Source organism: Mixophyes fleayi, chromosome 6, assembly GCF_038048845.1.
Source record: "Mixophyes fleayi isolate aMixFle1 chromosome 6, aMixFle1.hap1, whole genome shotgun sequence".
NCBI lineage: Eukaryota > Metazoa > Chordata > Amphibia > Anura > Limnodynastidae > Mixophyes > Mixophyes fleayi.
Genome location: NC_134407.1, coordinates 210,062,014 through 210,087,058, shown reverse-complemented (window position 1 = coordinate 210,087,058; position 25,045 = coordinate 210,062,014). Strand labels below are relative to the sequence as shown.

The following is a 25,045-nucleotide window of genomic DNA, read 5'->3' as shown; positions in this document are numbered from 1 at the left end:
TGTCTCCACTACTCCTTCCCAGCACTCTCACCTGACTCCCCTCTGCCTGGTCTCCCAGCACTGTCTCCACTACTCCTTCCCTGCACTCTCACCTGACTCCCCTCTGTCTGGTCTCCCAGCACTGTCACCACTACTCCTTCCCTGCACCCTCACCTGACTCCCCTCTGTCTGGTCTCCCAGCACTGTCTCCACTACTCCTTCCCAGCACTCTCACCTGACTCCCCTCTGCCTGGTCTCCCAGCACTATCTCCACTACTCCTCCCTGCACTCTCACCTGACTCCATTCTGCCTGGTCTCCCAGCACTGTCTCCACTACTCCTTCCCTGCACTCTCACTTGACTCCCCTCTGCCTGGTCTCCCAGCAATGTCTACACTACTCCTTCCCTGCACTCTCATCTGACCCCCTCTGCCTGGTCTCCCACCACTGTCTCCACTACTCCTTCCCTGCACTCTCACCTGACTCCCCTCTGCCTGGTCTCCCAGCACTGTCACCACTACTCCTTCCCTGCACTCTCACCTGACTCCCCTCTGCCTGGTCTCCCAGCACTGTCACCACTACTCCTTCCCTGCACTCTCACCTGACTCCCCTCTCCTGGTCTCCCAGCACTGTCACCACTACTCCTTCCCTGCACTCTCACCTGACTCCCCTCTGCCTGGTCTCCCAGCACTGTCACCACTACTCCTTCCCTGCACTCTCACCTGACTCCCCTCTCCTGGTCTCCCAGCACTGTCACCACTACTCCTTCCCTGCACTCTCACCTGATTCCCCTCTGCCTGGTCTCCCAGCACTGTCTCCACTACTGCTTCCCTGCACTCTCACCTGACTCCCCTCTGCCTGGTCTCCCAGCACTGTCACCACTACTCCTTCCCTGCACTCTCACCTGACTCCCCTCTGCCTGGTCTCCCAGCACTGTCTCCACTACTCCATCCCTGCACTCTCACCTGACTCCCCTCTGCCTGGTCTCCTAGCACTGTCACCACTACTCCTTCCCTGCACTCTCACCTGACTCCCCTCTGCCTGGTCTCCCAGCACTGTCTACACTACTCCTTCCCTGCACTCTCATCTGACTCCCCTCTTCCTGGTCTCCCAGCACTGTCACCACTACTCCTTCCCTGCACTCTCACCTGACTCCCCTCTGCCTGGTCTCCCAGCACTGTCTATACTACTTCTTCCCTGCACTCTCATCCGACCCCCTCTGCCTGGTCTTCCAGCACTGTCTCCACTACTCCATCCCTGCACCCTCACCTGACTCCCCTCTGCCTGGTCTCCCAGCACTGTCTCCACTACTCCTTCCCTGCACCCTCACCTGTCTCCCCTCTGCCTGGTCTCCCAGCACTGTCACCACTACTCCTTCCCTGCACTCTCACCTGACTCCCCTCTGCCTGGTCTCCCAGCACTGTCACCACTACTCCTTCCCTGCACTCTCACCTGACTCCCCTCTGCCTGGTCTCCCAGCACTGTCACCACTACTCCTTCCCTGCACTCTCACCTGACTCCCCTCTGCCTGGTCTCCCAGCACTGTCTCCACTACTCCTTCCCTGCACCCTCACCTGACTCCCCTCTGCCTGGTCTACCAGCACTGTCACCACTACTCCTTCCCTGCACTCCCACCTGACTCCACTCTGCCTGGTCTCCCAGCACTGTCACCACTACTCTTTCCCTGCACCCTCACCTGACTCCCCTCTGCCTGGTCTCCCAGCACTGTCACCACTACTCTTTCCCTGCACCCTCACCTGACTCCCCTCTGCCTGGTCTCCCAGCACTGTCACCACTACTCCTTTCCTGCACTCTCACCTGACTCCCCTCTGCCCGGTCTCCCAGCACTATCTCCACTACTCCTCCCTGCACTCTCACCTGACTCCATTCTGCCTGGTCTCCCAGCACTGTCACCACTACTCCTTCCCTGCACCCTCACCTGACTCCCCTCTGCCTGGTCTCCCAGCACTGTCTCCACTACTCCTTCCCTGCACTCTCACCTGACTCCCCTCTGCCTGGTCTCCCAGCACTGTCTCCACTACTCCTCCCTGCACTCTCACCTGACTCCATTCTGCCTGGTCTCCCAGCACTGTCACCACTACTCCTCCCTGCACTCTCACCTGACTCCCGTCTGCCTGGTCTCCCAGCACTGTCACCACTACTCCTTCCCTGCACTCTCACCTGACTCCCGTCTGCCTGGTCTCCCAGCACTGTCACCACTACTCCTTCCCTGCACTCTCACCTGACTCCCCTCTGCCTGGTCTCCCAGCACTGTCTCCTTACTCCCCTCTGCCTGGTCTCCCAGCACTGTCACCACTACTCCTTCCCTGCACTCTCACCTGACTCCCCTCTGCCTGGTCTCCCAGCACTGTCACCACTACTCCTTCCCTGCACTCTCACCTGACTCCCCTCTGCCTTGTCTCCCAGCACTGTCACCACTACTCCTTCCCTGCACTCTCACCTGACTCCCCTCTGTCTGGTCTCCCAGCACTGTCTCCACTACTCCTTCCCTGCACTCTCACCTGACTCCCCTCTGCCTGGTCTCCCAGCACTGTCACCACTACTCCTTCCCTGCACTCTACCCTGACTCCCCTCTGCCTGGTCTCCCAGCACTGTCTCCACTACTCCTTCCCTGCACTCCCACCTGACTCCCCTCTGCCTGGTCTCCCAGCACTGTCACCACTACTCCTTCCCTGCACTCTCACCTGACTCCCCTTTGCCTGGTCTCCCAGCACTGTCACCACTACTCCTTCCCTGCACTCTCCCCTGACTCCCCTCTGCCTGGTCTCCCAGCACTGTCACCACTACTCCCTCAGTACATTAGTACAGCTATATACTGAGTCACTACATGGACATAACATACCTCTCCTGGTGTTAGACAACAACTGAATTATGACGATAATACCAGGTACCAGGAGGTGCAGAGGGATCTGGGTAATGTAGTTTTCTGGTTTCCTCCTCACCTCTTACCCCAGGATAACACTAGATGTAGAACTGTAAGTGATATTACATGTAATAAGACTGCACTATGGCGGCAGACATGTTTGTGAAGACCAGCACGTGTGTACAGTAAACATTAGCACATTCCTACAATAAATAAAGTCTCCTAATCACTAGTCTGTGTTATCACTGGTGCATTGTGCGGCCATGTATAGTAAGGAGAAGTCCCTTCATCTGGAAGAGAGCTGCTTATATGATGGGAATGAGGAGAATGCAGCAGTCACAGATGTTGTATCTCTGCTGGTTTTACCAGGGTCTGTGCACTCCGCTGCCAGAGATTGCAGGGAGAGGAAAACATGGAGCAAAGGAGCCCGTGGACGGGATAACCCAGATACACTCATGTATCCAATATATGTCAGTGGTTGCTGCATCTGCCACTGGGTGTAAGTGGAATATGTATTTTATTAATCATTACACAGGTCATATGTTAGAAATAAAAGTCTCTGTACCTGATGGTTTGTTTTTTTTTGCCAAATCCGGATTGTCATCAGAATATTCCAGAGGTGTCAGCCTTGATCCCTGTACTTAAATGAGGAAGATAGTGGTTTCAAGGTGCACTATAGGTCCCAGTGGGCTCTGGGTGCCAGGGCATGCTGGCTCTTGTAGTTCTACAAGTTTCAACATGCCCTGGCAGCCATGGGTAAGCTGGCATTTATAGTACTACACACTCCAGCGTACCCATACACTCTAAGGCGACAAGAGCATGCTGGCATCAGTAGTGCACAATACTAAAATGAAAACATATCTTTCATTTTACCTATTAACCCACACTTAGTGCGCATGATTGTGGGAATAGCTCTAGTGCTTTTAGCACAGGGCTGATTTGTCCTGGGGTAAGGGGGGCACAACTCAAATGTCCCTTCTAAGGGAAAATGATTTGTAGGATTGTGTGCCAATGTCACTGTTATTAATAGATCATCAAGATCATCAAGTTTTGTCATTATATCTGTCACTCAACTAACTTTTGGCGTTCCACAAATTTAGTCTCCGGGTGCAATTACTTTGTTCCTTTCCCATAGTTATATAAACCAGCTTATGGTAGCAAAATATGTTTTTAATTTTTTTTATATAAAGACTTATGTATTATCACAGATAAAGAATTAGAGTGAATAGTGAATGTTAGAAATAAAAGTCTCTGTACATCAGACAAATGTACAAAGCTATATATGACACATATATATACATGCCATATAAGCTATATATATGGCACTAGGAGAAAACCGTGCAGAGTTTTAAAGATTCATTATTGCAACACCTACCAGGTATGTTTGCTTCATCAGGCACAGAATACATCTTACTTCTGGGTCGGCGATGATTTACAGCAAAGGCCTTAGTTTAGCTTTTAAGTTTAAGCAAAAGCTACTGCTTGGTGAGAATAGTTATTACCTTTGTTACGTTGTCTGGACATCTTTACCTCAATCATGAATTCCATTCTCTGTGTACATAATGGATTCTGAGAAATAAATAGACTTAAAGAATGCATATACTTTATTGAGTATAAATGGCAGTATATACGGGCAGCACTGTGGCTAAGTGGTTAGCACTTCTGCCTCACAGCACTGGGGTTATGAGGTCAATTCCTGACCATGGCCTTATCTGTCAGGAGTTTGTATGTTCTCCCCGTTTCTGCGTGGGTTTGCTCTGGGTGCTCTGGTTTCCTCCCACACTCCAAAAACATACTGGTAGGTTAATTGGCTGCTATCAAATTGACCCTTGTGTGCGTGTATGCTAGGAATATTAGACTGTAAGCTCCAAGGGGCCAGGGACTGATGTAAGTGAGTTCTCTGTACAGCACAGCAGAATTAGTGGTGCTATATAAATAGATGATGATGATGAGGGGGAGATCCAACCCCCTCTCCACTCCACCCGGGCATCATTAAGTCTGGGCTGGGAAATTTTAAAATTAAATTTCCTACCCAGAGAAAGTACTTCCAGGAGACCTGCTCCAGAGTCTGGCTCCCCCTCCAAGCTGAAATCGGCTCAAGGGGAATGTCCAGATCCCAGTGCAGCAGACTCTCTCAAGCCTCCAGTGTGGCGCTTTGTCTTCTGAGCCTCCCATTTGAATACCAGAAGCACCATTACAAGTCCCTCCAGTGCTTCTTTACTGTGGCTGCCGGCTGGGGCTACAGGGGTCCTGCTGTGGACCCTCCACAGAGCCACCTGACACCACAGTGTTTCGGAACCAGGGCGGCCTGATCCTCACTAGTCCATGAGGAAGAGTGACGCTGTATAATATTTTAGTATTAAATTATTTTTAAATAAAAACACAAAGTATGTTCATACATTTATACCGTAGGTGCACAGCTTATTAAACCTTTCTGTGCTACAACACCAGACATTCAGTAAAACATGCCTAGCAGCCAGGGCCGACATCAGGGGAGTTCTGCCGGTACAGCTGTAAGAGGCCTGGACAGACTGGGCGGCCTGGGCAGACGGAGGGGGTCTGTCTGGGCCCCCTGATCTGTCTGGGCCCCGTAGTGTAATAAGTCTTTGCACACAGATAAGGCCATAGTCGAGAATTGAACTCATGACCTAAGTGCTGACCACTAAGCCACCGTGCTGTGCGCTGTCGCCCTCACCTCGTCCTGGCAGCGCATGGACAGGATAGAAGGACACATACCATGACTGACCTCGGTCAGGCTACTGGGCTCAGGTAGTTGGATGACACAACAAAAGAAATAAGCCAGCATTTGGTAAATCCAATATTATACATGGTACCAGCTGCATGTCAGTATAAATATAGGTCCTAAATTGACCTATAAGCTTCAAACACCATTAAAATGCAGTTAAAATCATATCACCTCCCAGGTATAGGGACTTACATCTAGCAAGGGCTGACATTATAAGCCACACCCAAAAAGGCCTAATATAGGTCTGATAGGCAGCTATTGTGACAACACAAGGCAATTTTTTTAAACAAAATCAGAGAAGACACCCCCTCTGAAGAGGTCACATATTTTGGTGATGAAATGTGTTGGGGTCATACCTGTCTATCAGCCACTTTACGATTGTGCCCCTTGAAACTGATTCTTCTGCATTCTGTTTACCTGGATGAAGGAACAGCCCAAAGACTCCCCACACAGAGAAGGAGCAGAAAGTGGCCAACTATATTGATGCTGACTTAAGGTTTAATCTATGTGAGTTTGTTACCTAATGAAACTACTATTAAAACACTTGAAACGTACTTCACTACTTCTCGTTCTCTCCCTTACTACACACTCAAGCAACATTGAAAGCGTAAGCAGGAGAGGAGTCTGATAGAGACACACAGCGGATATCAGGAAAGGACGCCTGTTAAATGCATTTGAATGCCTGGGTTTGAGCAACATCATGTGAATGCAATTTGTATACTAACTCTGTTATAGAAGGTAAATCACTGTGTGTGCTTCATTTCTTTCTTCCCCTTTTCACCATATATTTTCATAGTAATACTGAATTACAGCCAACATTAAAGACACAATGGGCTAAATTCAGGAACTTCATCAGGAGTTGCTATTATTGGGACTTTTATTTGACTTTTTAATACACACCTAGGACTATTCATTATACCTTGATACAGGGGCTGGCTGGGCTTGGGGGCAGGGGGGCACTGTAATTTGTTGTTCAAAATGTTCTTAATAGGCTGCTGAGTCGAGTCTTGCCCAGGGACTAAAATTTGCCAGCCCTCCCCTGTCTTCATGCCCTCACCCCAGCACACGTAACTTGGACTGAGCATATAAACTGCAGTGTTATCAGTTTCAATATTGGTTACCTAAGATTATCCACCGTTACCTTCATTACTGTAACCAAGTCTGCCATTACGTTGTTTGTGGCGGTCGGGTAAGACTTTCGTATGTATATTTGATTCAGAGTTTGGATACCTCTATACTCCAGCCTCTCTCAGTCTGATAGCCCAAGAACAACCATTCCTTGTGTGCAGAGACAATTGAGTAGGTTCCACAAGGTCTTCCTGGAGGAAGTCCAGGATCTGTGGAATAGTAGCTGCTACTGGATTCAGTCTAGAGCTACACCAGGTAATAAACTTCTATCAAATCCCGTAATAGATATCTGAATAATTCTTCTTCCCCATCTGTAATAAAGTATTGATAACCTGCTCTGACACCCCTTTGTTCTGAACAGATCTGCTCAATCTCTATTCCATCAAAGCCACAAAGCCAGCCTCCCTGAAATTGTAAAACTGGGCCTTGGCATTGTAGATATGACAGAAGAGGCGATGGCTATTCTCTGAGCAGTTCCCAGATTGTAAGGATTGCTATAACATCTATCTTATGTGTTCAGATCTTTCTTAGTGTACGAGTAATCAGCGGTAATGTAGGGAAGACGTACCCCAGCTGGAATTTCCATGGAATAACCAGAGCATCTCCACCTTATGCTTTCGGATCCCTCAGTTGTTCTAGTCGCTATAATGTCCACTTGAGGTAGGCCATCCCTTCTCACCGGTAGTTGGAACACCTCCAGATAGAGGGACCGCTCTCCTGGGCAAATCTGCTTATGGCTGAGGTAGTCTTCTACCACGTTCCATTCTTCTGCTATATATAATGCTGAAAGTGCCTTCAGATTCATTTTAGTCCAAGACATGGGGGTATATTTACTAAACTGCGGGTTTGAAAAAGTGAAGATGTTGCCTATAGCAACCAATCAGATTCTAGCTGTCATTTTGTAGAATGCACTAAATAAATGAAAAATAGAATCTGATTGGTTGCTATAGGCAACACCTCCACTTTTCCAAACCCGCAGTTTAGTAAATCTAGCCCTTGATCTTTGCTACTTCCTTGACCAAGGTTTAAATTCTGGTGCCTCCTGTTCCAGGTGGAACCATATTCTTTTGGAAACACAGTGTTAATTATAAGTATGAAAAGAAAACACAATAAGCTTTCCACTACAATAATTAGTTTAATATACAGTTATACTTAACTTTGTGTAGTAGTCAAAATAAATTGCCTGAGAAAAATCTGAGATACTTCCCTTTCAGATGAGGATGAAGTGTTTTGCAGCTGTGAGACAGCAGCCCGATATTCTGAAGTACATCATCTATGGCTACAGATTATGTCATAATGAACATTTATGTATATACTTCAATTGATTTCTTTCCTTATGGATGTTTTTTTATTTTAGTTGTAATATTTGGCATGTCGGTAACTGCAGAGTCAGAGTAGTAATCTAAACTATATGTGTAGAAAATCATGTGATTGGTCCTGTGGGATTTAAAAACTGGGATCAGCATTGTGTTCCCCGCAGCTTCAGATCGAAACGCGTTAGTAGAAATGGGGATCCTAAACCTGGTGCGCTAGCTGAGCCCAAGCCGTGGAAACATATTGCTAACGTTTGAACATCATACTCTGCAGACAACTTGTCACAGTCTACGTGCCTAGATTCAATCTGAACAGGGTAAAGTCACATCTACATAGGAAATCGGATGACACACAGGAAACTTGGGAGTGTCTGTAACAATGAGATGTTTTTATCCAGTGGAGATCTGGTAATAAAGAAGGGTTGGGCACGATTTATCTATGGTGATAATTCCGACAGGGGCAATTCCTACAAAAAAAAAAGTGAAATAATTAAAATCCGAATGTAAAATAAAGAGACTTACGTTGAACCCGACGCTGGAGATCACCGATGGAAGCACAATGCTGAAAGCAAGCCATTCCGATTGAAGAACTGTTTGGCAGTGCGGGGTGACGTCATCGGATTTTACATTGGGATTTTAATTATTTTGTTGTTTTTTTTGTAGGAATTGCCCCTGTCGGAATTGTGGTAATCGTATAAACGATTACCACCGATAAAGAATATGTTTTTATAAGAACTGAAGCTGTGATATGATGGCTATTTAATTATTCTTCATTGAACCCCCGAGGAATGTTAACCCTATGTTCACAATATCACATTCTCATCAGGAGAAGAATACTCGTCAGTTCAAAGAGACTATTTTATATTAACGTTGGTATTACACTCCCACCAGAATGTTTCCCTCTTCCTTGCCCTACTGTGGGGCGGGGCTGTGGCCATAGGGGTACTATGCTTCATATTTGGTGGACTTGCCCAACAATCACCTTCACCTCCTTTTGTGCTACCATCCCCAAAGCTTGAACAAATTGTCCAAAAAATCAACTTTCCACATCCTGACAACTGTCAAATAACTCAAATCCCTCAATTGGAAAAACACCTCACCCCTGTCTCTTACGGCCCTCAAAAAGCAGATTTGGCACGTGGCTACCATGGTGGAGATTACATACTACCTCCACGATAGAGGCCATGTCTTCAACGAAATATGGGCCCTATGGCTCAGTGGGGAACATGCCTTTCCCTCTCAACCTACCGCTTTCCCCAGCCTGACCCATGTGTGATGACCATAGCCTCTCCTGACTTGCACCCCTCCCATTGCTGTTAGCTCTTTATACCCTAATTGCCCTCTGAATATTCACACTGCTTAACTTCGTGATCCCCCCCCCCCCCCATAATCCCTCATGTTCCTACTGCCTCCTCTTAATATCGCTCTCTAAACCGTAACAACTGGTCACTTTTTGTCTAACGTTTCCCTCAAATACAATATATCACAATTGCTGTTTTGGTTTCACTATGTATGTAACACAGTATCATCATTCTGCTTTCTGTATATTCTTTACTGACCATTGAAAATAAAAACAATTCTACAAAAAAGAGACTATTTTATATGTTGGGTTTAGTATGTGCACTTTGGTATAATTGCGTTAATATTTATAGTAATTTGAATATGATTTCAGCATCAGGACCATTGTATTTTATTTTTCACAAGCCCAGATTTGCACTGTTTTCTGTCTATTGAGGATGAAGTGTTGACCCACTTTCCATACTGCTCTCATATTTAAGATGTTTACATGGAGACTTGTCTCATTTCGTAACCATTTGCCTTGCACTACTTGCCCTTGAAGGTGAGCTCCCCAACCTGTGACACTAGCATTTGTTGTTCATGGAACCACAGACCCTGCCTCTAGCAGTGACGTTCCTTTTGTTGGTCTTAGCTGATTGACTGTCTGGTGTATTTTTTTGCCATTTCCTTATAGGTTCCAATTGGAGATCTCAGTATTTCCATCTTGCCAACAAGATTACCAATATGGTGGATGAGAAATCCCCACCAATCACAAACCTTCCTTTATTATGACTGGTCTCTGAGTCTGCAGGTGATGTGCTGGGGACTGGATCTAGATACACCTTTTCTGTGATAACGAAAACTCTGTTTTGTATGGTGTCTATCTGGACCCCCAATAACAGAATATATAGTGATGGGATAAGATGACTTTTCATCTTGTTTACAATCCAACAACGCTGATCCAGAAACTGTATTACTTGAGCAGTCTTGTAAATAACACTGTGTTCTGATTTCCCCACCACTAGAATGTCTTCCAGATAAGACCATTCCTTAACCCTTTGCTTTCTCAGTTCTGCTATAACTGTGACTAACACCTTGGTAAATGTCCTCAGAGATGTCACCAGCCTGAAGGGCAGACAAGTGAACTGAAAGCGTTGGCACAGTACACAGAATCTGAGAAACTTCCTGTGATGAACATCCACAGGGATATGAGAACAGGCATTCTGAAGATCTATGGATGTGAGAAAATCCCCTTCACCTACGGACATGAGGATGGAATTCACAGACTCCATGAGGAAATGTCTGGTATGGACCAACTTGTTGAGTCTTATCAAATCCAGGATTGTGTGAAAGGTCCCTGGTGCCTTTCTGACCAGGAAGAGTCTGCAATAAAACCCTGTACCTTCCTGATCTGCTGGAACAAGAGAGGTTGCATGAGAGTCTCTCAAACTTTGCAGACTGTTCTTTCAGAGCTACTAATGACACCTTGGTAGATGGAAATCTGGACTGAACAAAAATCTCTGTATTGAGGTACTGATGAAACTCCATCTCGTACCCATATTATAGAATGTTCAACCCCTGACCTCTAATGGAGTGAGTTCACGTGTTCTCTGATTTGACCTCGCTTTGCTTCTTTATTTTTGAAACACAAAAGGATTGCATGGAACAGGCCGACATATTCTGTCTGCCATATTGTCTCTCTGGCTTATAACTCCTCACATTCCTGAAGTACTGATGAGCCAAAAAAGAGTATTTAGACCTTCTATCTTGCAGCACGTGGTTAGTCCTAGTCCCAGAGGACCTCTGTATAACAGTGTCCAATTTACCTCCAAAAACAGGGATCCTGTAAACGGTAGAATGATCATGCTATATTTTGATTGGGCTCTTGAGCAGCAGATGTGCAAACAAAGATCTCTCCTAGCCGTGGCTGTTGAGGCCATTGTCCTTTCTGGAAAAGCAATGTTATACAGAGATGATTCACACGACAACTCTATGCATAATCTCAATGCTTTTACCCATGTGCTGTCTACTGGTATTTTCTGTATAAAGTGTCCCACCGTAGAATCCATAACCACACATAACCTTTACATTCATATCCTTTACCACCTGGTGCACTGGAAAGACAGATGGATATTGGGATCTCTGTGGGAGGCTGCTCTTGATCCATTCTCATAGATTTATAAATATGCTTCAGTAAACGTTCCACTTTGTCCAGACTAAACAATCTGATTGACTCTTTAACTTCAACAAGAGGATATAAAACTAACACAATAGAAACTATAATTCAGGCTGATCGCTTTCCAATAGGTTTTTTTCTTTCAAAGTTAGTATTAGTTTTGTTTTTCTATGGTTCTTATGGAACAGTGTAACCAAAAACTGTTATATATGTCATAAAAGTTAGAAAGAGCAGTTTCCTTCAGGTGATGCACTGACAGCCTGTAAGTGCTACTTTATTACTTGGCCACTATTCTCCTGGGAATGAGTGTAATAAAACTACACTTTATTATTTATCAATGAAAATCCTTAAAAATAAGGAGACAGTAAATATTAAAACCAATATTGTGCTCTGTGTAATGTGCTTATACCAGATGGGGAGTTAAAACTCTCTTCATGTCACATTGAATTTGTATAATAATAATAGTCCTTACTGAGATATATTAGTATAAAGGTATCTTTATTAACTGTGAATCTCTTTTAATATGAATTATATTACCTAGATGTCTCCTCCTGTTTGTTGTTTCATTCTTTATCCCCAATATATATATATATATATATATATATATATATATATGTGTGTTATAGTACTGTTAAAGTAATAATTTAATTTCTTCAGCAAAAGAAACTTTAAGAATAAAATTATATCATTGTTTGTTTACAAAAGAACAGCTTGCGCTGTGATAATATCACTATCAATTTCAGTCTCTGAAATCTCTGGTCTTCCACAGACCAGACAGTTACTTTTAGTACCAACAAAAGTAGGTTGTACTACAATTTACAAATGTCATATTACAATTGGCTGAGACCGTATATAGGCGTATCTTGATCCTTTTGGCTCCCCTGGATCTTACCAGTCTTTGTTCATCACCTCTGATTAGAAATATCTGTTCTTTGAATTAACTCCTTTATTCCTGTTCATATCCCTCTCCAGGGCCCTCTTAAGAACATCTTGGGCCCCTGGGCACAGCAGTGCACCGGGGCCCCTATATATATATAAAAAAAAAAAAGGATTATATATATGGGCCCTGCAGCCCAGGGTGGCCCGTCGGAGGCAGCAAAAAAAAAAAAAAAAACCTGAAAAAAAAGAAGAAAATACTTACCTTGCAGTCAGCTGGCGATCTGGCTCCCTCCATGGTCTCCTCCTCCGTCGCGCTCCGCAATGTGACGTCATCACGCCCGACATGCACTGCGAGCGCGACGGAGGAGGAGACCAGGGAGGGAGCCAGATCGCCAGCTGACTGCAAGGTAAGTATTTTCTTCTTTTTTTTCAGGTTTTTTTTTTTTTTTGCTGCCTCCGACGGGCCCCCCTGGGTTGCAGGGCCCCCGGGCACCTGCCCATTGTGCCCGATGGGAAAGACGGCCCTGTCCCTCTCATCAGCTCACACGCAAAGATCCAAGTGACATAATAAAACCACATCAAATATAAATGATATACTAAAATAAGATAAAACAATGTAAATATTTTCATATTAATAAATTGTCTTAATCCAAAATAAAACCTCTTTAACAATCCTCTTATGACACAAGCAAAAGCTCATGCTTTATATTTAGAGGGATATAAAGGCTTAATTGCCTAAGCCTGTTATATTACAGTTATATTCATAAAGCTACTATATTCCTCACTTGTAGCTACATATCCAGATGTTCAGGTGTGTGAACAGGATTGTGAAGACTTCTTTATCTCTACCTATTTTTGTGTTACAAATAATTAAGGATGAGCGCACTCGGATTCCTGGAATCCGAGCCCCCCCGAACATTGCGGATCCGAGTCAGATCCGAGCACTGTCCGGGTATTCCCGCAGATTCCGAAACTAAAAACGAGGCTCTGAGTCATAATCCCGCTGTCGGATCTTGCGATACTCGGAACCTTTAAATTCCCCGCTTGCCGCAGCCATCTTCACTCGGGCATTGATCAGGGAAGAGGGAGGGTGTGTTAGGTGGTCCTCTGTCCTGCTATTTCTCGTGCTGTGCTCTGTCCTGCTGAGTCCAGTGGTGCATTTTGTCCTGTGCTTTGTTCTGCAAAGTGCATATTTCTTTCAAAAGTATTAAAAATTCTTCCATAAAAAGAAAAAAAAAGAAAAATTCTACAAAAATCCTTTTAAATTAATATAAAAAAAAATCAAAAAAGTCCTTGCTGAGTCCAGTGCTGTGTCCTTGCTGAGTCCAGTGGTGCATCAGTCCAGTGCTCTGTCCTTGCTGAGTCCAGCGGTGCTTTTGTCCTGTGCTTTGTTTTGCTAAGTGCATCTTTATTTTAAAAGTATTAAAAAATCTTCCAAAAAAATTATAATTCGACAAAAATCCTTTTAAAAAAATATAAATTTTTTTCTAAAAAGTCTAAAAAAAAATATTGCAGTCCATTAACATTAATACTGCAATCTATTAAAAATTGTTCACTGTTCTTGCAGTATTTAAAAAATAGTACTGTAATACAACGTGTGCTGCATATAATGGAGTACCAAAATTTGGGGGATAAAGTAGGGAAATACCAAGACCCACTTCCTCCTAATGCTGAAGCTGCTGCCACTAGTCATGACATAGACGATGAAATGCCATCAACGTCGTCTGCCAAGGCCGATGCCCAATCTCCTTGTAGAGGGCATGTAAAATCCAAAAAGCAAAAGTTCACTACAATTAGTAAAAAAAGAAAATTGAAAACATCTGAGGAGAAACGTAAACTTGCCAATATGCCCTGTACGACACGGAGTGGCAAGGAACGGCTTAGGCCCTGGCCCGTGTTCAGCACTAGTGGTTCAGCTTCACCCAAGGATCTAAGCCCTCCTCGTCCCCCCCCTCCAAAAAATTGAAAAGAGTTATGCTGTCAGCAACAACACAGCAAACAACTCTGCCTTCTAAACAGATGACATCACAAATCCCAAAGGCGAGTCCAAGGGTGTTGGTGGTTGCGAAGCCTGACCTTCCTATCACTGTACGGGAAGAGGTGACTCCATCCACCATTTGCAGTACACCCTCTGCATATGCTGGAAGGATGACCCACAGTGTCGCTCCAGATTTGGATAATCAAGGTGTCAAGGAGGCTATTGATGTAGCTGGCGTTGTGGAGGAACTTGATGAGGAGGATGCTGATGTTGTTATTTTAAATGATGCACCAGGGGGGAAAAAAGTGGATGTCCATGGGATGAAAAAGCCCATCGTCATGCCTGGTCAGAAGACCAAGAAATGCACCTCTTCTGTCTGGAGTTATTTTTACCCCAATCCGGATAACAAATGTCTGGCCATATGTAGCTTATGTAAAGCTCAAATAAGCAGGGGTAAGGATCTTGGCCACCTAGGGACATCCTCCCTTATACGTCACCTGAATAACCTTCATAGTTCAGTGGTTAGTTCAGGAACTGGGGCTAGGACCATCATCAGTCCAGGGACACCTAAATCCCTTGGTCCTGTTGGATACACACCACCAACACCCTCCTCGTCAACTTCCTCCACGATCTCCATCAGATTTAGTCCTGCAGGCCATGTCACCAGGCAGACTGAGTCCTCTTCAATACGGGATTCATCTGAGGAATCCTGCAGCGGTACGCCTACTACTGCCGCTGCTGCTGTTGCTGCTGGTAGTCGGTCATCTTCCCAGAGGGGAAGTCGCAAGAACGCTACGTCTTTCACCAAACAGTTGACCGTCCAACAATCGTTTGCCATGAGCACCAAGTACGACACTAGTCATCCTATGGCAAAGTGGATAACTGCGTCAATAACAGCAATGTTGGTGTTAGACGTGCGTCCGGTGTCCACCATCAGTGGAGTTGGATTTAGACGGTTGATAGAGGTATTGTGTCCCCGGTACCAAATCCCGTTGAGATTCCACTTCACTAGGCAGGCGAAACCAAAGATGTACAGAGAAGTACGAACAAGTGTCCTCAGTGCTTAAAAATGCGGTTGTACCCACTGTCCACTTAACCACGGACATGTGGTTCAGGGCAAACGAAGGACTATATGACTGTGACAGCCCACTGGGTAGATGCATCGCCTTCCGCAGCAACAGCAGCAGCTGCATCAGTAGCAGCATCTCCACAACGGCTGCTCGTGCCAAGGCAGGCAACATTGTGTATCACAGCTTTTAATAAGAGGCACAATGCTGACAACCTCTTAGAGAAACTGAGGGAAATCATCTCACAGCGGCTTACCCCACTTAGACTCTCCTGGGGATTTGTGGTGTCAGACAACGCCAGTAACATTGTGCGGGCATTACATATGGGCAATTTCCAGCACGTCCCATGTTTTGCCCACACCGTTAATTTGGTGGTGCAGCATTACCTGAAGAGTGACAGGGGTGTGCAGGAGATGCTTGCGGTGGCCCGCAAAATTGCTGGACACTTTAGGCATTCTGCCAGTGCCTACCGCAGACTCGAGATACATCAAAAAAGTCAGAACCTGCCCTGCCATCACCTCAAACAAGAGGTTGTGACGCGCTGGAACTCCACCCTCTATATGCTGCAGAGGATGGAGGAGCAGCAAAAGGCCATTCAAGCCTATACAGCCACCTACGACATAGGAAAAGGAGTGGGGATGCCCCTGAGTCAAGCGCACTGGAGACTGATTTCCGTGTTGTGCAAGGTTCTGCAGCCGTTTGAACTTGCCACACGAGAAGTCAGTTTCGACACTGCCAGCTTGAGTCAGGTGATTCCCCTGATCAGGCTGTTGCAGAAGCAGCCGGAGAAAGTGATGGAGGAGCTGGTAAACCATTGAGATTCCACCAAGCATGTAGCTCTTGTGGATGTAGCCCTTCGTACGCTTTGCCAGGATGCGAGGGCGGTCACTCTTTTAAAGTCAGAGGAATACATTCTGGCCACCGTGCTCGATCCTCGGTTTAAAGCGTATGTTGTGTCTCTGTTTCCGGCGGACACAAGTCTACAGCGGTGCAAAGACCTGCTGGTCAGGAAATTGTCCTCTGAAGAGGACCGTGACATGCCACCAGCTCCTCCATCAGTTTCTTCCACACCTGTGGTTGCGAGGAAAAAGCTCAGTTTTCCTCAAAGACCCGCTGGCGGGGATGCTGAGAACATCTGGTCCGGACTGAAGGACCTGCCAACCATTGCAGACATGTCTACTCTCGCTACATTTGATGCTGTCACAATTGAAAAAATGGTGGAGGATTACTTTGCTGACACCATCAAAATAGACATGTCAGACAGTCCATATTGTTACTGGCAGGAAAAAAAGGCAGTTTGGAAGCACCTGTACAAACTGGCTCTATTTTACCTGAGTTGTCCCCCCTCCAGTGTTTACTCCGAAAGAGTTTTTAGTGCAGCGGGGAACCTGGTCAGTGAGCGGTGAAGGAGGTTGCTTCCTCAGAACATTGAAAAAATGATGTTCATAAAAATGAATTCTCAAGTCCTCAATCAAGCACAGCAGTGCCCTACAGATAATACAGAGGGACCTGTCGTTGTGAAGTCCAGCGGGGACGAATTGATAATGTGTGAGGATGAGGAAGTACACACTGAAGGGGGCCAGGAATCAGAGGATGAGGACATCTTGCCTCAGTAGAGCCAGTTTAATTCTATTAGTAGTTCCCAAAAAGAGGAACTGCCACTTCGATTTAATACTTTAATTCTATTAGTAGTTCCCAAAAAGAGGAACTGCCACTTCTATTTAATACTTTATTTCTATATGTAGTTCCTAAAGAGAGGAACTGCCCCTTCTATTTAATAATTTTATTGTATATGTAGTTCCCAAAAAGAGGAACTGCCACTTCTATTTAATACTTTAATTCTATATGTAGTTCCTAAAAAGAGGAACTGCCACTTATATTTAATACTTTTATTGTATATGTAGTTCCCAAAAAGAGGAACTGCCACTTCTATTTAATACTTTAATTCTATTAGTAGTTCCCAAAAAGAGGAACTACCACTTCTATTTAATACTTTTATTGTATATGTAGTTCCCAAAAAGAGGAACTGCCACTTCTATTTAATACTTTAATTCTATATGTACTTCCCAAAAAGAGGAACTGCCAGTTCTATTTAATACTTTTATTGTATATGTAGTTCCCAAAAAGAGGATCTGCCACTTCTATTTAATACTTTAATTCTATTAGTAGTTCCCAAAAAGACGAACTGCCACTTCTATTTAATACTTTAATTCTATATGTAGTTCCCAAAAAGAGGAACTGCCACTTCTATTTAATACTTTAATTCTATATGTAGTTCCCAAAAAGAGGAACTGCCACTTCTATTTAATACTTTTATTGTATATGTAGTTCCCAAAAAGAGGAACTGTAGTTCTATTTAATACTTTTATTGTATATGTAGTTCCCAAAAAGAGGAACTGCCAGTTCTATTTAATACTTTTATTGTACATGTAGTTCCCAGAAAGAGGATCTGCCACTTCTATTTAATACTTTAATTCTATTAGTAGTTCCCAAAAAGACGAACTACCACTTCTATTTAATACTTTTATTGTATATGTAGTTCCCAAAAAGAGGAACTGCCACTTCTATTTAATACTTTAATTCTATATGTAGTTCCCAAAAAGAGGAACTGCCAGTTCTATTTAATACTTTTATTTTATATGTAGTTCCCAAAAAGAGGAACTGCCACTTCTATTTAATACTTTAATTCTATTAGTAGTTCCCAAAAAGAGGAACTGCCACTTCTATTTAATACTTTAATTCTATATCTATTCCCAAAAAGAGGAACTGCCATTTATATTACTACGTTCATTATTTGTGTAGTTCAAAAAAGAGGAACTGCCATTTCTATTTATATTTTCTTTCTATATGTAGTTCCCAAAAAGAGGAACTGCAATTTCTATTACTACTTTCTTTCTTTCTTTCTGTATTTCCCAAAAAATATAACTGCAGCCTTAACTGCTATGTTGGTGTTAGACGTACATCCGGTGTCCGCCATCTGTGCAGTGGTATTCAGACCAGTTGAGGGTTTTATATTGTGGCCCCGGTACCAAATTGGGTACCGGGGCCACTACACTACGCAGTCCAGATAGCTGTGCAGTGGAATTGAGAACAGTATATTTTATTTTGTATCGTGGCCCCGGTACCAAATTGGGTACCGGGGCCACTCCACTACGCAGTCCAGAAAGCTACCTCGGTCCAACGATATGGACTAAAAACAATATTGTAAAGTGTGAGTTGTTCCAAATACACTGGAAATTAGTGGAAATGATTGTTATTGAATGTTATTGAGGTTAATAATAGCGTAGGAGTGAAAAACCAACAAAAAACTAGATTTTAGCACTTTTTATGCTTTTTTAATAATAAATCAGAACCCAAAACCATAAATCAGAACCAAAACCTTTTGTCAGGTGTTTTGGCAAAACAAATCAGAACCCAAAACCTCAAGCTAATCAGAACCCAAAACTCAAAACACTAAAAGTGCCCGGTGCACACCCTTACAAATAATCACATTCTTAAGGTTACTATGTTCCTCATTTGTAGCTACTGGTTTTCTATTTATATGAATATGAAGGCTGCTTTGTCTGAGCCTTTTATATTGTAAATGGTCACATTAGTATAACTCCTGTATTTTTACCTTGTAATCAATTGCGTGCGTTTACTTATGTGAAATGTTGGCATACATATGGGCTTGTTATATACCTTTTTCAGAGATATCTTCTCTAATATGTTTATTAAATGAGTATTCTATTCTGAGAAATCCTCTTTTCTTCCCTCTATATCTAGACTTTTAAAACAAATTGAGTCCAGAATATTTAACTAGTCTTGTCCTTCCTTAGACAATGGAACTTGATCTGTGAACGATACTGCTTTCTACTGTATCTAATTCCATCATGGTGATCACAACATTCTAAAGCTATCTCTATTTAACTCAATAATCATTTTAAACCTCATGTATCATTTTGTGGACAGTGGCATAAAACCAAAACCGCCAATGTGTGTTTTGCTAAACTTTCTTTTTCAAGTTGCCTTCCATAGATTCCTTAATCCTTCTCCCACATATAACTTATAGATATATATATCAAACAATTTTGTTAATAGGAAAGAGCACAAAAGTCCTATACTCACTACACAGGACAATTAAACTAAGGGTCTCTATAATCCAATTGAGGATTCAGGTTGAATTTGCTCATGTTGTTCTGCATCCGGTAGTGAAAGAACAGATACCCAGTTTACTGCATTGAATGGGATCATTCTAAGAATCAATCTATATAAGCTTAGATCATACCTTCTTAGGTGCTGCTGAATATATTTACAATTATGTTGGTGAATGGCTGGCAATTCAGCAAATGTTCAGCACAAATTGACACATGTTCAAAGAAAAGAGCAGCACATCTTCATGTATAGTATAATAAACAGGTTATGAAAAGTTAATTAATAATGTAAAAAACTGCTTGCCTCATGGGGGGAGAAATACTTTAATTAGAATTACATTCCATTATTGAATACACAAATTTCTACTTCAAAATAAAACAACAACTTATTAACAATTTATGAATAGGTGTGAATTGTATGATGTTTTTTTTTTAATATTTATTTTTGCAAGGTCAGATAACGTTACAACCAGCAAGCAAAGAAAACATGCATATATGAAACTAGCATCAAGTTACATACATTGAATGTGACCCAAAAATTTTTAAAAAATAGAAAAGAGACAGGAAAGAGAGAAATGAAGCAAGGCGCGAAAAAGAAAAGCTAGCTCATAATAGAGTAGACAGGGAGGGAGATAGAGGAAAAGATAATGGGAAAAGGACAGACTAGAGAAGAAATCAAGTCAAGTGAAAAGAGAGAGAGCCTGAAAGAACGTGAGCCATGGGTTCCAATCCTTGGTGAAAGATTTAGCTGACTTTTTGAGGATGATAGTCATGTATACCAAACGCTGGACTTGCCACACTCTATTAATAATAGCCTGGAGCGATGGTGGAGATTGCTGTCGCCAGTCCAGGTGGCTGCCGACAGAATATGTCTGGCCAGCTTATTCTGATGTTGAGTCGCCACGGGCGCCCCCAGGGGCAGGTGAAACAATTTAGGTTCTAAAGGCACATCTATGTGAAGCACTGATTGGATCAGCTGTTTAACCTCAGCCCAAAAACTTGTCAATTTGGGACAAGTCCACCATATGTGGAGAAAATTACCTTCATGGAAGCACCCGCGCCAACAACGATCAGAAGACTCTGAGAGGATTTTATGGATCCGGGAGGGGACGTAGTACCATCGGTACAGCACCTTGTAAACATTCTCTTTTATTTTAACACAGATTGAACTGGAGGCAGCGTTCTCATAGATCTCTGACCATTCCTCCCTCAAAAGAGATTCACCAAGGTCACGCTCCCAGGCCAGTTCATGTGAGTCTCTAAGGTCTGAAGTAGGTGGAGCAAGTGCATAATACAGCATAGAGATGAGACTCTTCGTAGTAGATTGGTGAAAATAGAGATTTTCAAACGTGGTAAGGGGACGGGAAGAAAGACGTGTTATAGCTGTGTGATGAAAGTGACGGAGCTGCAGGTATTGATAAAAAAAAGTTAGAGGGAATATGAATTTGAGATTGAATGTCAGTGAATGAAGGGAACGCTGCCGTGGAGGTGAGGTCATTTAAAAAATCGGAAACCTTGCGAGATCCATGGAGAGAACACTTTGGGAGAAAGGCACAGGGCAAACTTAGTAAAGTTAAATAAAGGTATCAATGGAGAGGGGTGGTGGGGGGGGGATTTCTGAGAAGATGAGTCCCATACCGCCAGGAAATGATCGGATGAAGTAAAGCACGTTTTGGACGACAAGCCCGTGGAAGCCAGAGGAGAGTAGATGGAGAGAGCATACCTAGACTTTCAGCCTCAATATCAACCCAGGCTCTGGAGGGTGCTGAACTACACCATAAAACACATTGAGCAAGTTGGGTGGAGAGGTAGTAGCGTTGGAAATCAGGGATTCCCAGTCCCCCTCCCCGCAGGGACCTCTGTAGTAGCTTAAAACGGACTCGGGGGCGCTCTAATTTGGACACGTGAAAGTGGAAGAACTTGAAATCATATGGGGGAACTCATATGGGGAGGGTCTAAAAGAGATATAGGAGTCTAGGAAGAATATTCATCTTGACCACATAAATATGACCTATCCAAGAAATATATAATTGTGACCATGTAGTGAGATCTGACTTGATCGAGAATGCAAGAAAAATTAGCCTGAAAAAGCTGGAGATGTTTAGAGAGAAATACTCCAAGATACTTTATTTTTGGAAGACGCCAGTTGAGTGGGAAGAAACCTGCCAGTAACGTTTTGTCAGCAGAAGAAACATAAAAGTCCAGGACTTCTGTCTTATCAGTGTTAATCTTATATCCTGAGAAGTGGCCGTAGAGGTCAAGTGCATCCAAGAAAAGGGGAACAAAAGAAGTCAGGTTAGCAATAGTCAACAGAACATCATCTGCGTATAATGCTATCTTACGAGAGGAACTACCCACCGGAATACCTGCTATCTGTTGATTAGCCCAGATTCTGACTGCTAGCGGCTCTATAATAAGGGCGAAAATGAGTGGGGAGGGGAGTAGCCCTGCCGTGTATCAATGGCAATATTAAAAGGAGACGAGGTCAGACCATTTGCTGAAATTGTGGCCAATGGGGAGTGGTACAGGGCTGAGATGCCAGTTAAAAATTTACCAGAGAACCCCATCGCTCCCAACACCCCGCCCATAAATGACCAGGAAATGCAATCAAACGCTTTCTCGGCATCCAGCGACATAGGCAGGGAGGGGAGCTTACCACTGTGAACTGAATGAATCAAATCAATTACTCTCCTAGTATTGTCGGGGGCTTGACGCCCTGGAATAAAACACACCTGGTCAGGATGAACGAGGGAAGGAAGGAGGGGGTTCAATCTGGAGGCCAGGATTTTAGCATACATTTTAAGATCTACATTAAGGAGAGATATTGGCCTATAACTAGAGCAAAGGGAGGGATCCTTCTCTGGTTTCAGAATAACAATGATATTAGCTCTAGTGGTAGCAGTGTCGAATGTGGCCCCGGCTAAAATTTCATTAAAGAAAGATGTTAAGTGGGGACCCAAAACCGACGCAAACTTTTTATAATATTGTGGAGTAAAATCATCAGGGCCTAGAGCTGAAGAGGCTTTTAGGGATTTAATGGCCGTCAAGACCTCAGTCAAGGTAATGTCCGAATTCAAAGAGGCTTGGTGTGAAGGAGTAATCATGGGGAGAGGGGTGGAGGATAAATACTCATCTAATGTGGACACCGGGTGGACTCTCTGAGGGGGAGGTGGTGGGGGTAGGTTTTAAAGAGAGGAGTAAATGTCCCGAAACGTCTGAACAATCACCGTTGGGTCATATGTGACTGCGACCGTTTGTGAACTATAAATTTTATCAATGTGACCTAGGGCCATCTTCTTACGAAGCTTTCTAGCTAACACAGAATCCGCTTTATCAGCTTTATCATAATACCTCTGTTGGAGTTTTTGCATCGTAATAGCAGCCCTGCGAGAAAGGAGGGTGTTAAGTTGGCCTTTCAATTACGTAATTTAAGTGAGTAGAGAAGGGTCATGGAGGGACTGGTGTTGGGAAAGAAGAGAAGCTATTTTACATTATAGAGATGATACCTCTTCCGTAGCTTTTCTCCTAGAGGCCGCAGTCAAGCTAATCAACTGACCACGGATAGTGGCTTTATGGGCCTGCCAAATAATACCTGGGGGAACATCCGAAGTAGAGTTATCTTGGAAGTAATTGGAGATTTAATTATAAAGGTCTAACACAGTTGACTGGTTGAGCAGGAGGGAGTAATCTAGACGCCAATTACCCCGATGTGATGGTGTTTTAAGGAGGTCTAAAATGAGGAACACCCCCGAATGATCAGTCCAGGAGAAAGGGGTAATGCCCTCCTTAGTCACAAAAGTTGGAAGCATGTGAGATACATGTAACATGTCTATACGGGAGTAATGTTGGTGAGAGGCAAATAAGTGGGTATAATCCCTAGCATCAGAGTTGCAAAGTCGCCAGGAATCATACATGCGGTGGTGAGTGAAAAGTGTGACTAGGGAAGTCGAGTCTGAAGACATGTGGGAGCCCTGCTGGGAGGAGGAAGGGGAAGACCTGTCCAGGGTGGGGTCAAGAGTCACATTAAAGTCACCACCCTTTATCACATGGCCCCGTGCCAACCGCTCAATGCATTTAAAACATCTGATAAAAAAGCTTCTGCTTCTGGTTAGGGGCATAGACCGAAACCAGAGTTACAGGGGCAGATCGGAGGGTACCTCCCACCAATATGGAGCGGCCCTCCGGATCTACGTAGGTATTGGAGTGCAAGAAGGGGACCTTGCTGTGGATCAAAATAGCCACTCCCCGCTTCTTGCAGTCTGCTGAGGCAAAGAAAGTCTGAAAAAACTGCTTACCCTGGAGCTGTGAATGGACTCCAGTGAAGTGCGTCTCCTGGAGAAAAACAATATCCGCTTTTTCTCTCCTACAGGCTCTCAGTAGCATCGTGCCTTTACGAGGGGTATTGAGCACGTTGACATTGATCAACAAGATTTTTAGGACCATGGCTCTGGAAGGATGCTAAGTCTCTGCAGCTTGACTAGTAATGGAGTAAAAAAAGGTAAGTAATTAATCTGTCCTTCAGAGAAAAGGAGAGGTAAGAAAAGAGGCAAAGAAAGAAAGTCATGAGCAAAAGAAGGGGGAAGGAAAAGAAGAGAAAAGCCCAAATGGGCGCAAACCCTGTGCGAAAAGAACCCAGAAGGGGTTCAGTACCATAGCGAAGTTCAAATACAAATGGAAATAAACAATATCGAAAGGTGCGTGGTGGGTGGTCCTGTGTAAAGAATGGAATAAGATCAGGACCGTAGACCCACAAAAAAGAGTCATAAAATAGAATTATAGCAATATTAACTTACAGATTAAACAGCGTGCGTAAACCAACAAATCAGCACTAAAACTTTAGAAATCTATACATTTAGAGGAAAAAGGAAGGAGGGGGGGATGAATGGGAGGAAAGGGGGGGGAGCAGGGATCTCCTCTCCATGGAAAAATCGATGGAGATCATATCAGCAGCAAGTTAAACCAATTTAAACACAATAGTAGATATATACCATTATAAATATACCAGTGAACTAGTAATATGGAGAAACTAATGTAACTATATGCAAAAACAACAAGGAGCTCAGGGCTCCAACCAGTGTAGGTAGTCCACCTGTGAAGACAAAACATATACAAAGCAAATACCAAGTGACATTAACAGACACATCATGGTGGTGTAACGTCTCAGGCTTCGCGATGGGAGGAACGGGACCAGTCTGGCTGCAGGGATGCTGATCGTTGGGCCTTCAGAGAGCTGGGCTGCGAGGCAGACGTCACGGGAAGAATGTCTAATTTAGCCAGTAAATCCTGTCCTTGATCCAGCGTTTTGATGAAGTGGGAGGAGTTGGCTGCAAACACCTGAAGTTGGAACGGAAAGCACCAACGATACCGAATACTATGCGGTCGTACGATCCTAGTAACAGGCTGTACATCCCTCCGTTTCTGAATCGTGGAGGGAGCGAGGTCCTGAAATAGCTGAATATCCATATTCCGGAAGGAGATAACAGGTA

General features: G+C 43.9%; 1 protein-coding gene and 1 pseudogene across 1 annotated transcript in view; both read right to left on the bottom strand.

Moving 5' to 3' along the window:
• The window catches only part of LOC142160026 (uncharacterized), a 64,436-nt pseudogene extending 61,502 nt beyond the window's left edge, over positions 1-2,934 (bottom strand).
• LOC142160612 (uncharacterized) overlaps positions 1-25,045 on the bottom strand; it is a 53,209-nt gene that overhangs the window by 14,733 nt on the left and 13,431 nt on the right. The window lies entirely within an intron of this gene.